Below are 13835 nucleotides of genomic sequence, written 5' to 3'. Positions count from 1 at the left end.
TTGGGGGACTATATGGGATGCCACCATCCTTCAGCTTGCAAGGCAAACGTCTTACCTCCATGCTATCTCTCCGGCCCCATTCCTGCCTGCCTTCCTTCCTTCCTTCCTTTCTTCCTTCCTTCCTTCCTTCCTTCCTTCCTTCCTTCCTTCCTTCCTTCCTTTCTTTCTTTCTTTCTTTCTTTCTTCCTTCCTTCCTTCCTTCCTTCCTTCCTTCCTTCCTTCCTTCCTTCCTTCCTTCCTTCCTTCCTTCCTCTTTCTCTTCCTTCCTTTTTACCTTCCTTCCTTTCTCTTTCTTCCTAGCTTCCTTCCTTTCTTTTTGCTCTTTTCCTATTTTCTCTCTCTTGCTCTTTCTCTCTTTCACACCACATTCTACATTGCTCAGGGCTTACTTTGTTTTGTTTTCTTTTTTCTTTTTTTTTTTTTTTTTTTGGTTTTTGGGCCACACCCGGTGGTGCTCAGTAGTTACTCCTGGCTGTCTGCTCAGAAATAGCTCCTGGCAGGCACGGGGGACCATATGGGACACCGAGATTCGAACCAACCACCTTTGGTCCTGGGTCGGCTGCTTGCAAGGCAAACGCCGCTGTGCTATCTCTCCAGGCCCATTGTTTTCTTTTCTTATTTGTGTTTTTTTTTTGTTTTGTTTTCGGGTCACACCTCGTGATGCTCAGTAGTTACTCCTGGTTTTGTGCTCAGAAATTACCCCTGGCAAGCTTGGGGGACCATGTGGGATGCCAGGATTCGAACCATCATCCATCCTGCATGCAAGGCAAACGTCCTACCACTGCGTTATCTCTCAGGCCCTGAACCTGTCTTTTTTCTTTTCTGTTTTGTTTCTTTTGTGGGGGGGGGGCACACCTGATGATGTTTGGAACTTCTTCTTCTGGGGCCATATAAGATGTCAGATATTGAACCTGGGTCAGCTGTGTACAGATAAGTGCCTTGCCCTCTCTGTAAGGTTCTGGCCCCTGCTGAACTTGTTTTATCTCACTTTCACCCCAACTTCTTTACCAGCCAGGAGGAACAGCGGGCATCCCAGAAGCAGGCTGAGGAAGAGGCTACCCAAGAGAAACAGGATCGGAGTCCTATGACAAATAGCAGATTCTATTTGGAAGAATTATTATTTCAAAGATAACCTAATGGTTTCTATCTGTGAGACTTCTGGGAAAGGGACAGATTCCCAAAGCGTAAAATATGAATTTTTCAGAGTCAACATGCCTTATGCCCAAATACACTTTAGGACTATGAAAACTTCATGTACAATGATATGTTGTTATGAACTAAATCGTTTTGAGTCGTCGGTTGTAAGAGGGCATTTTATGTTGTATTTTCATTTCCATAAGCGGTTTATTTTTGCTCTGACATTTTATTATAATTTCTTTCTATGGTAGGTGAAGTGCTTGGGAAGTTAATTTAAACCAGCCTGACTGTGTGTTTTTTAATATTTGTTTAAGCTTTTATTGAGCTTGTCAGGCAAGTCAGTGTGCAAAAATGCAGCCGAAAACCCCTTTTTCCTTCTGCGGAGTCTGCCCATTAATACTAGGTGGTGACAACCAGATTCGCACACACTTCAAATGGGGGATTATTCTGGGTTTTCAAGGAAATGGGAGCCACCTGCTTTGGAAACATTTTAGTGACTTACAGGATAATGACGGGTGTCTCGGGCCCAGCTGCCACTCACAGGCCTGGTTGCTCATGGGTTGTCAGTGGCTGGCCCAGTGGGTTCCGTTTGCATCACCCTCTGGTGGCCTGGGCCCAGGTTGTCATCCCAGGTTCTGACATGGCCTCAGCCTGGGTCAGAGGAGCAGCTGCCAGCTCTCTGCTGGAGGGGAACTTTCCAGATCTGCACCAGGCTGGCTTGCCCCCTAGGTTTGGTTTGTTCCCCTGGAGCTGTTTATCATGGACAGCAAGAGCACCGTGGGACCTCCTGGAGGAAGTGGCTTGAGAGAAGCAATTGTGCGGCCTACGTGTCCAGGAGCCATGCTCCCCACAACATTAGGCCAAGAGAGAAATAGAAAGTCAATATTTTCCAGTAGGCAGCGAATTTTGGGAGTCCAGAGAACTGGGCAAATGGTCCCCAGGAGGTGGCAAGAGGCAGAAAAGGTGACGGGCGAAGGCCGTCTCGAGGAAGCCTCCTCTACCCAGCAATAGACTGCCTGGCTGCAGTTCCCTCTCTCTACCTAGGATCACTGAGCTCACATCGCCCACTCTCATGGCGGCTAGGACTCAGGCTAGCAAGAGCAAAGGTTCTGAAACGCAACCTGGGAATGTGCTGGAAATGCAGCATCTCAGACCCGAGCTCATTATCCCAGACATGGGTGCTGGATCCCCATCAGCTGCTTGAACAAGCCTTCCAGGCGATTTGTAGTTCTGTTTTGTCTTGGTTTGGGGCTATGTCTGGGGGTGCTTATAGCTAATACTCTTGGGGTTTGCCACCCGGTTTCTTTTGAAACTACTTAGTGTGGCCCTTGTGGGCCAAATAAAGAAAACAATATGTAACCAATGCACATGGCTAAGTTCCAATCAAACTTTATTTTCAAAAACAGGTGAGCAGAGCCAGAGAGATAGCACCTGGAGTCAGGTGATTATCTTGTGCATAGTTTACCCGGGTTTGATCTCCTTGATCTCCGGCATCCCATATGAGCACTATCAGGATTGACTTCTGAGTGCAGAGCCAAGAGTAAACTCTGAGCACTGCCGTGTATGGCCCCAAAATAAAAACAAGAAAAACAAAACAAGTGAGCAGCTTAAGAGAAGTTTGCTGACTCTTGAGCTACATTAGAAATTTTGTTGCGGGGGAGCAATAACATAACGGTAAGGTGTTGCCTTGCAGGCAGCCAACACAGGATGGATGGCAGTTCAAACCCCAGCATCCCATATGGTCCCCCAAGCCTAGCCAGGGGTGATTTCTGAGCACAGAGCGAGGAGTAACCCCTAAGCACCGCTGGGTGTGACCCAAAACCAAAAAAAAAAAAAAAAGAAGAAAGAAGGGAGGAAGGAAGGAAGGAAGGAAGGAAGGAAGGAAGGAAGGAAGGAAGGAAGGAAGGAAGGAAGGAAGGAAGGAAGGAAGGAAGGGAGGGAGGGAGGAGGGGAAGGGAGGGAGGGAGGGAGGGAGGGAGGGGAAGGGGAGGGGGAGAGAGGGAAAGAGAGAGACAGAAAGAAAGAAAGAAAGAAGATAAGAAAGAAAGAAAGAAAAGAAAGAAAGAAAGAAAGAAGAAAGAAAGAAAGAAAGAAAGAAAGAAAGAAAGAAAGAAAGAAAGAAAGAAAGAAAGAAAGAAAGAAAGAAAGAAAGAAAGAAAGAAAGAAAGAAAGAAAGAAAGAAAGAAAGAAAGAGAAATTTTGTAATTTTGTTACATACCCTGGAATGGAAGATCCTAATTTTTTTGTTTTGCCTTTTTTTGTGTGTGTGTGGTTTTTGGGTCACACCCGGCAGTGCTCAGGGGATACTCCTGGCTCCATGCTCAGAAATTGCTCCTGGCAGGCACGGGGGACCATATGGGACGCCGGGATTCATACCGATGACCTTCTGCATGAAAGGCAGACGCCTTACCTCCATGCTATCTCTCCGGCCCTGAAGATCCTAATTTTTAGAGACACTGATGCTACACCCCAACACTCTAAATTCAATTTGTCTCATTTGACTTTGACTTAAAAGAGAGTGAGAGGGGGCCGGAGAGATAGCATGGAGGTAAGGCGTTTGCCTTGCATGCAGAAGGTCAGTGGTTTGAATCCCGGCATCCCATATGGTCCCCCAAGCATGCCAGGAGCGATTTCTGAGCATAGAGCCAGGAGTAACCCCTGAGCACTGCCGGGTGTGACCCCCCAAAAAAAAAGAAAATGAATATGCTGTCTCATTCTTTCTGTACCCATTTACTCATAGTAGATTTACTCATAGTTTTTTTTACAGATTCTCCAGGCTGGTCAGCTCCCCCTTGAATTATAGCAGGAATCCCAGGCCCCAAAGTTTACAGGAGCATGAACATGCATATGCAGAGTCAACTGCAAAACAAGGACTCTCCCTACAATCAGCTTCAACGAACTGAAATTACACCTTCACTATGATGAACATAAAACAGAGACAACAGGGAATGGTGGAGACTGTGGCAAACTGTCTAAAGTGACACTGCCCTAAACAAAGTCAGTGAAAGTCAGTACTCATTTGTGAGTTCATGTGACCTTCCCTTTGCTAATGTCCCTAATTTCCTACCCACCACCATAGCCTGCCCCCTTGCAAGCACAAACAAATTTATGTCATTTTGGTACAACACACAAATGGAATTTTCAAAACTTAGATAGACAAAGGTTAATTTGAGATGATTGTTAGATCTCTCCATGGAGTTACTGAAATTGGTGCCTAAGGATTACTAGTTGGTGCTAGTTGGACATTCTGTGTTACTGTTTTGGCTCACTGAGCTGGGTAGATTTCTATGAAACTTTCCCATCAGATTTCCTATGAGAATACTGGCCTGACGTTACATATAATTTTGAGGTTCAGAATTTATAGATCTGAAACAAATTTTGGTGGCTTGGCAGTTTGATGATATTAAATCCAGGGGCTGGGCTACTTCTGACAGAAGGTGCAGGGTGTGGCACTGGGCTTTTGTGATTCATTCAGAAAGGGGAATCTGACCGCTCTTTCTTTTCTTTTTTTTTTTGGGGGGGGGTCACACCTGTCAGCACTTAGGGGTTACTCCTGGCTCTATGCTCAGAAATTGCTCCTGGCAGGCTCAGGGGACCATATGAGATGCCAGGATTTGAACCACTGACCTTCTGCATGCAAGGCAAATGCCTTACCTCCATGCTATCTCTCTAGTCTCTGATCCCTCTTTTTTTTTGTTTTTGTTTTTGGGCCACACCCGGTGTTGCTCAGGGGTTACTCCTTGCTATCTGCTCAGAAATAGCTCCTGGCAGGCACGGGGGACCATATGGGACACTGGGATTCGAACCAACCACCTTTGGTCCTGGATCGTCTGCTTGCAAGGCAAAGGCCACTGTGCTATCTCTCCGGGCCCTGACCCCTCTTTCTGAGATGGCTCCAGAGGTATCAGTCTGGACAGACTACTGGGCCATCATTTTCTTTGGAGCTTGGGTTTTCTGCCTGGAAGTCTCTGCCTGTGTCATCCATCTAATTTTTCTTTCTTTGGGGGTGGGGTGGGGGGTCATGCCCAACAGCTCTCAGGGATTACTCCTGCCTCTGTGCTCAGAAATTGCTCCTGGCAGGCAAAGGGGACCATATGGGATGCCGGGATTCCAACCACCATCCGTCCTGGATTTGCTGCGTGCAAAGCAAACACCCTACATCTGTGCTATCTTTCTGGCCCCTAAGTTTTAACATTCTAACTCTTATCTAAATCTCTTTAAACATTAAACCTCCTGTTTTCCAGCCTCCATTACCTTTGTTGTTGCAGCCATTGGAGGTCACATAATGCTTGGTTGTTGTACTTGCTGGGGTTGCACATTTGTGGTTGCTTGCACATATGTTTGGTGTAGGTAGGGATGTATACCTAGCTGCAGGAACAGGCTTGATTGTGATGCTCGCCAGAGTGACAAGCTTTTTTAATTTGGTTGTGCTGTTTGCATGCTTCTCACTGTGGTGCCCCATGGTACCACAGTCTGTTATGACCTTGGTGATCCCAAACAATAAAACCAGAGGGAATGTGCTTGAAGCATGTGGATGGTTTGGACGGAGGATCAAACTCAGGGTCTCATACCTGACGTCATCCCATAGCCCCTAAAAATCTCTTAGTATTTTGTTCATTTGTTTAGGCCATGCAATGCTCAAATAAGTTACTCCTCACTCTGCACTAAGAAATTACTCCTGGTGGTGTTTGGGAGACCATATAAGATGCCTAGGATAGAATCCAGGTCAGTTGTATGCAAGTAAACACCCTACCCATTGTGCTATTGCTCAGGCCCATTTTTGTTTGTTGGTTTTGTTTTGTTGTTGTTATTTTGCCTCATTCAGCTGTACTCTGGACTTACTCCTTCTGCATTCAGAAATCACTCCTGATGGGGTTCAGAGGATTGATCATATGTGGTGGCAGGGAACAAATCCAAATATGCAGTGTGCAAGGCAAACACCCTACCCACTGTCTAGACTCCACATTTTTCTTTATAGAATAGCATGCACCACTGCATACTATAAAGAGTGGTGTACATTCTATAACTGAATCCCCAGTATGAAAATATTTGTAAACACAGAGACTAAATTAAAAAAAACTCACCTAACACTAACCATAACCATACCCTAATCCTAAACCTAACCTTAACTAATACCCTACACCTATCCCTAAACCTATCCCTACCCCTAAATCTACTAACCTTACCCCTAACCCTAACTTTAACCCTGAACCTACCTCCTACACCTAGTCCTAACCTAACCTAATCGAAACTGTAACCCTAACATTAAATTTAAGCCTAATCTTAAACTAATCCTAACCCTAACCTTCAGCCAAACTTTATCCCTATCCCTATTCCTAACTCTAACCTTTATTCAAGCCTCATCTTCCTTCCATGAATCCATTGTTACCAGAATTTGTCCCCTAACCATAACCTTATACTTAAACCTACCCCAAACCCTAACAATAAATCTAATCCTAACCCTAACCCTTAACCCTGCAGAAAAAACAATAGTATGTACAAGTCATACTCAATCCATGGGATCCTCAAGACCAACATCCCCTTTTGTATATTCACTTCATCCTTCAGCAAAAGGAAGTTTGCTTCTCTGAGTTCTAGAAAAGGAAACTGAGCCCAGCGGGGGTGAGGCAGGTAGCTGTAATCCCTCAGGCTGCAGTTGCACAGGTCCTATTGCTCCCAGAGAAGCAACCCCTGCCAGTGTTTCCTCATTCACGTTTCCTTCTGAACTGCATGTACAGCAGTCCAGGCTGTGGTGGCTGAACACTGGCAGAAGGACTCTGAGAACCCAAGGAGCTGGATGCATTTAATACCTCAGCATTCAGGCTGCAATTTCATCCTGCAATGACATTGCTCTGGGCTTGTCCACTGGTTAGTCCAAGCTGAGGGAAAGGATCTTTCTTTGGTCCCCACAGACAGAAAGTCTCTCCAGAGGGCAAATTACAGTAATAATTTATTTTTTACATTAAGGCATATGTTTTCTTCTTAAGGGTAAAAAAGGCAGAAATAGGCAGCTGGCAAAACAAGCATTTTAAATGACACTTCAGCAAACAGGATATTGAGAAGCAGTGATAGGCCAGCAAACCTGAGTGAACAGCTTTTGTGTTCTAGAGAATCTTTGAGGCCCACCAGTGTGGGCAGGCCGTGAGGAGACCAGGGATACAGGCATCTCAAGGATCCTTCCAGAGGATCTGGGCCCTAGGCAGAGAGGAGCCAAATCCAGATGGTTTGAATGTAGCTATTCCTCCCTCCCAGAGCAATCTCTGGCCCGTGCTTCCAGCGGGTAAAAATGGTTTGTAGATTATCCAATGTTTTCATTCAAGACTCATCTTCCCTCCAATGAGTCCAGGCTGATCCACTGTTAGCAGAATTGGTCCCCTAATGACAATTTGTCTGTCTATATCCCTCTGACCAGTCAGGTAGCTGTGCATGAGGTGTGGTGGCAGATAAGCTATGTTCTCATTCATATGCTACAATTATTAGCTATGTCACTTGGGTAAGTGACCTATCTCATCTCCCTAAGCCTAGGTTTTTCCATGTGTAGCAGGAAAATAATAATAATAAATAATACAAATAATAATACTTACCTCATGAGGTTCTTATGCCATTGAAAGGAGAAATGCACTATTGAGCTACTTGCTTTTCGGTGATGGAAATGTCTGTAGAACCTAGCCAAGTGACCCTTTGGCCCTGGAGATGCAACACCTTGTAGTGTGATCAGAAAATAGCAGGTGTCATTGTTATTGTTGCTTTGTTTGTGTTTGTTTTAGAATCACTCCTGGCAGTTCTAGGGGCTACCCTAGATTCTACTCAGAGTCGTTCCCAGGGTTTCTCAAGACACCATCTGGTAGGGGCCGAAGAAATAGCACAGCGGTAAGGCGTTTGCCTTAGATGCAGAAAGACAGTGGTTCAAATCCCGGCATCCCATATGGTCCCCCGAGCCTGCCAGGAGCGATTTCTGAGTGTAGAGCCAGGAGTAACCCCTGAGTGCTGCTGGGTGTGACCCAAAACCCCCCCCCCCAAAAAAGAAAAAAGAAAAGAAACCATCTTGTGCCAGAGATCAAACCTATATTGGTGCCAGAGATCAAACCTATATGCAAAGCATGCACTCAGCTATGAAATCAACTTTTTGTTCTGTTTTGTTTTTGGGGGTCATACCCAGTAGCGTTCAGGAGGTACTACACTCAGAAATTGCTCCTAGTAGGTTGGGGGACCATATGGGATGCTGGAATTCGAACCATCGTCCTTCTGCATGCAAGGCAATCACCTTACCTCCATGCTATCTCTCCAGCCCTGTAATCAACATATTTTTTAAAATTTATTTAACGAAAATGCATCATATAGTTGACACAGTTGGTCATAATACATTTGTTTCCAGATAAGTGAAAGCAAAGTTATGGGAAAACAAAAGAAACAATAAAAAATTTAAAAAAAGGAAGATGGGGCCGGAGAGATAGCTGGAGGTAGGGCGTTTGCCTTGCATGCAGAAGGACGGTGGTTTGAATCCCGGCATCCCATATGGTCCCCCAGCCTTCCAGGAGTGATTTCTGAGCATAGAGCCAAGATTAAGCCCTGACCACTGCTGGGTGGACACACACACACACACACACACACACACACACACACATATAAAAGAAGAGAAGAAAGCTTAAAAAGAAGAAAAGTCGGGGCGGGAGAGATAACACAGCGGTAAGGCATTTGCCTTGCATGGAGAAGGACGGTGGTTTGAATCCTGGCATCCCATATGGTTCCCTGAGGCTGCTGGGGGCAATTTCTGCGTGTGGAGCCAGGAGTAACCCCTGAGCGCTGCTGGGTGTGATCCAAAAACCAAAAAAAGAAAAAAAAAGGTAAAGTAGCAAGCAAATTTGTAAAAATTATTCTTATTTCCAATTAGGTCATTAATATAATGGTAGAAGGTTTAGTAAGTTCTTGTTAGTTGTCCATTCTGTTAAATTGGTGTATTCCTATAGGAATGACAGCATTATACAAATGAAATTGTCTAGATATTTAAAGCACTAATACTGATATTATGACTTTTAGGAGCATGTACTTGGCTGCCAGGCCTCCTGGAAGAAGGAAGATATAGGGATACTCCCTTCAAAAGCTCTGGGGTTGTTATCCCCCAAACTGGCATACCTGTAGTGTGGTCAGATTGGTGTCCCCAAAGGCAATCATAGATGGTCAGTGATGAGGCAGGGACATGGAGAAAATGGTGATGCTGGGTTATGGAGGCAGCAGGCAGCAGGCAGGCATTGGCAGGGTGGAGGCTTGGCCACTCTCCTCTCAAGATGGCCAACTTTCTGCTGTGTGGGCCAGTATACCATCATGGTTTGGTTCATATCTCATTCAAGAAGAGTGAATCTATGGAGCTGGTCCCATTTGAATATCTGGAGTCAACCTTTTCAAATACTTTTTTTGGTTTTGGGGGCCACACCTTACAGTGCTCAGGGCTTACTCTTGGCTTTGTACTCAGAGATTACTCCTGGCAAAACTTGGTGGACCATATGAGGTACTTATTGGAAAGTAGACTGGGTTAGCTATGTGCAAGACGAACATTCTATCTTCAAAGGGTCTTTAAAAAAGTGCCCACACAGGCCAAGGATAGTATGATGGGTAGGATGCTTGCCTTGCATACAGCCAACCCAGATTTGATATCTGGCACCACATATAGTCTCCTGAGCACCACCAGGAGTGATCCCTGAGTACAGGGCCTAGAATAAACCCTGAGAATGGTCAGGTGTGGCTCAAAAACAAAAATAATAAAATAAAACATGCCCACACACCGAAGAGATAATAATAAAAAGGCTAAGAGGTTTGCCTTGCATGCAGTCTACTCTCGTTCAATATCTGGCACCATGTAAGTTCCCTAAGAACACTGACATGAGCAACCCCTGAGTACAGAGACAGGAATAAGCCTTGAGTATTGTTGAGGTGGGCCTCACCACTCAATAATATAACTATATAACTCAATAATATAACTATATAAATTATATAACTATAATTTGTCATTGTTGAAATGTTACCATTCCAGGGCAGGAGCAATAATACAGTATAGGGCAGTTGCCTTGCACACAGACAACTCAAATTCAATCTTTGGCACCCCAGACAGTCCCCAGAGCCAATCAGGAGTAATCCTTGATTACACAGTCGGGAGTGATCCCTAAGCACTGCTCAGTATGGCCCAACTCTCCCCATCCCAATTAAATAAATAATATGAAAAGTTACCATCCCAGAGAAGAATCCCTGCCCTGCAGAAATGGTGCTTTGAGGCTGAAGAAAGATCTCCAAGGACTGAGGGCACGCTTTGCACAAAGAAGGCCCAGGTTTGATACCCAGTACCACATAGCCCATCAGGTACTATCGAGAACGACACCCTAAACCTAGAGCCAGGAGTAGCCCTTGAGTACTTTTGGTATGGTTTCAAAAGAAGGAAAGAAACAAACATAATAAGATGCTTCCTACCCCCAGCCAGCTCCCTTTGCTCTCACTGTCCTTTGAAACTGGCTCCTTTGCTTACTTACTTGATCCATCCCCTCCCTCACCTGTTAGTTTTGTGTCCCTCTAGGTCATCCTCGCACAGAAGCTCACAGAATAGCCCTTGATGAACGATCCCAAATGCTTTTCCCCATATATATGTTCTTCCATAAATAAGCATGCAGTGTTTGCATCATACTCAGTATACCTCATAGGCTCAGGGGAAAAACTTCAGGAAACCTAAGCTATTTTATTTTGAGTGAGTTTTGGGGGATGTTTCCTATTGGTGCTCAAGGGACCCTTTGATTCTGGGACTCAAACCAGGGGCTCCCACATGCAAGGCATGTACTCATCTTTTGAGCCATCTCTTTGGCCCTTCTGTTTTTTTTTGGTTTTTTTTTTTTTTTTTTTTGGTTTTTGGGCCACACCCGGTAACACTCAGGGGTTACTCCTGGCTATGTGCTCAGAAGTTGCTCCTGGCTTGGGGGACCATATGGGACACCGGGGGATCGAACCTCGGTCCGTCCAAGGCTAGCGCAGGCAAGGCAGGCACCTTACCTTTAGCGCCACCGCCCAGCCCCTGGCCCTTCTGTTTTAATCTGTTGCAGGGTTTTGCCACTGGGTCACCTCCCTGATCCAAATGGTATGTTTTAAGTTTAAATTAAATCTGAAAGATAATGTAGTTTTTTCATTCACATCTCTCTTTCTCTCTCCTCTCTGTGTCTCGTCTCTCTCCCTCTCTCTCCTCTGTGTCACCTCTCTCTCTCTCTCTCTCTCTATCTCTCTCTCTCTCTCTCTCTCTCTCTCTCTCTCTCTCTCTCTCTCTCTCCCCCCACCCATGCTGATTGCTTTCCTGAAATCTTGAGAGTTGTCCCCTCCCAGTCTTCCTATAAAACTCACAGTTTCTTTTTGTTCTGCTTTGTTTGGAGAACACATCCATCAGGACTTCTGAGTTACTTTTTTTGTTTGTTTTGTCTTGTTTTTGGGTCAGACCTGGCGGTGCTCAGGGGTTATTCCTGGCTCTGAGCTCAGAAATCGTTCCTGGTAGGCATGGGGGATCATATGGGATGCTGGGATTCGAACCACCGTCTGTCCTAGATCAGCTGCATCCAAGGCAAACACCCTTCCATTGTGCTATCTCTCTGGCTTCCAAGTTATTCTTGGCTCTGAAACCACTCTGGAACTACTCCTGGCAGCCACAGGGGACCATATGGGTAGCCACAGGGGATCCAACCCAGGAAGACCACGTGCAAGGAAAGGCCCTACCCACTGTGCTATTGCTTCAGCCCTTTGTTACAGTTTCTTAGGTCTCTCATCAAAGGCCACTGTGGTTCCTGTCGGCAGTGGCCCGCGCCCATGCAGCCGCCTTACACATCCGATCCTGCTTTTCCCAAGAGGCCATCAGCAAGCCAATGTCTGTCTCCTCAAAGTCAGCCTCAACAGAGATGACATGACATAAGAGAGAAGCCATCAGATTCTGTCAAAAATCAAAGTAATCAGGGTTGGAGAGATAGGGCAGCCAATAGGGAGCTTGCCTTGACAGGGTCAACTTCTGTTGATCCCAGCACCCCATAGGGTCCCCTAAGCCCCACCAAGAGTGATCCTGGAGCGAAGAGCCAGTAGCAAACCAAGAGCATAGACAGGTGTGGTCCAAAAACCAAAAAAAAATAAATAAATAAAATCTAATAATAACTTTGTTGTTAGTACCAGGCTAAATCAGCTTTGCAGATGACATTATTTACCCTGTTCTAGGAAGGAGGAAATGGAAACAAAGGCCAAGTGAATGCCTCATTCATGCTCACCCATTCAGTGACTGTCAGACCCAGAGTTCGAGCCCAGCACCCCCTTAGTAACCTCTGTGTAGTTTTGAAGTCTGGACTACAAATAGGTGACAAGAGATTAAACCCCCTCTGACTAGTATTCTTGGTTTGTTTGTTTTAGGGAGTCAAACCCAGATGTGGTCAGCGCTTACTCTTGGCTTTGCATTCAGTGATCATGCCCAATAGGCTTGTGAGACTGTGTGGGATGAGGGGGAATTGAACCCAGGTCATTTATTTGCAAAGCAAAACCCTACCCACTGTACTATCTTTTTGGCACCTCTTTTCTTAATGAGGATGGAAGTAGGTTGGAATGCCCAATGGTATTCAGGAGCTGCTTCTGCTAATGCTTGGAGAAAACATGATCAAGGGATCCTACCTAGGTTTCCTGCATGCAGGGCATGTGCCCCCACATTAGTGGTCTCTCTTCAACCCCGGACGTGTTCTCAGGATAGCCATCCCATCTCTTTCAACCTCAGTCCCCAAAGGTGTAACATGGGTTCAAAGAAGGCTTGAGAGCTAGTGCCTGTCAGTTAGGCAAGCATCCCCCAATTTTGATTCTGGTATTGCATGAACACCTAAACCTGAGAGACCTCCCCTAACACCGTCATGCTTGAATACAGAGGTACCAGTGCCTGCCAAGTATTCCAGGGAGAGGACTCAAGCTCTGAGAACTGCTGGGGAGTCCCCACCTAGAAGGGGTCAAGCCCATATCTTCCTTCTAGGGCTTTTCTAAGTGGATGTAAGATGGTGCATGAGGCTCAAAGGCCAAATTCCTCCATACATGGGATTCCTGAGTACACTCACACCATCCCCATTTACTCCATTCAAGTCTGGTCTTTCTCATTTGTTTGTTTAAAAGTGGGCCATGGGGGCGAGAGAGAGAGAGAGAGAGAGAGAGAGAGAGAGAGAGAGAGAGAGAGAGAGAGAGAGAGAGAGAGAGAGAGAGAGAGAGAGAGCATGGAGGTAGGACATTTGCCTTGCATACAGAAGGACAGTGGTTTGAATCCCTGCATCCCATATGGTCCCCTGAGCCTGCCAGGAGCAATCTTGATCATAGAGCCAGGAGTAATCTGATGTCGGGTGTGACCCCAAAACAAAAATAAACAAACAAACAAAAGAGAGCAGGCCACACATGGGTCCTGGGCGATAGCACAGTGGGGAGGGTGTTTGCTTTACATGCAGGCGACCAGGGTTTGATCCCTGGCATCCCATATGGTCCCCCGAATCTGCCAGGGGTAATTTCTAAGTGCCAGTCAGGAGTAGCCCCTGAGCGCTGCTGGGAGTGGCCCCCAAACAAACAAAAATAAATAACTAAATAAAAAGGGACCACACCCAGCTGTATTGGGGAGCTACTTCAGGCTTAGTGCTCCGGAATCACTCCTGAGAGTACTGGGTGGGGGTGGGACT

This window comes from Suncus etruscus, chromosome 14, assembly GCF_024139225.1.
Source record: "Suncus etruscus isolate mSunEtr1 chromosome 14, mSunEtr1.pri.cur, whole genome shotgun sequence".
NCBI classification, from domain to species: Eukaryota; Metazoa; Chordata; class Mammalia; order Eulipotyphla; family Soricidae; genus Suncus; species Suncus etruscus.
The sequence above is the reverse complement of the archived record's forward strand: the minus strand, read 5'-3'. Positions refer to the sequence as shown.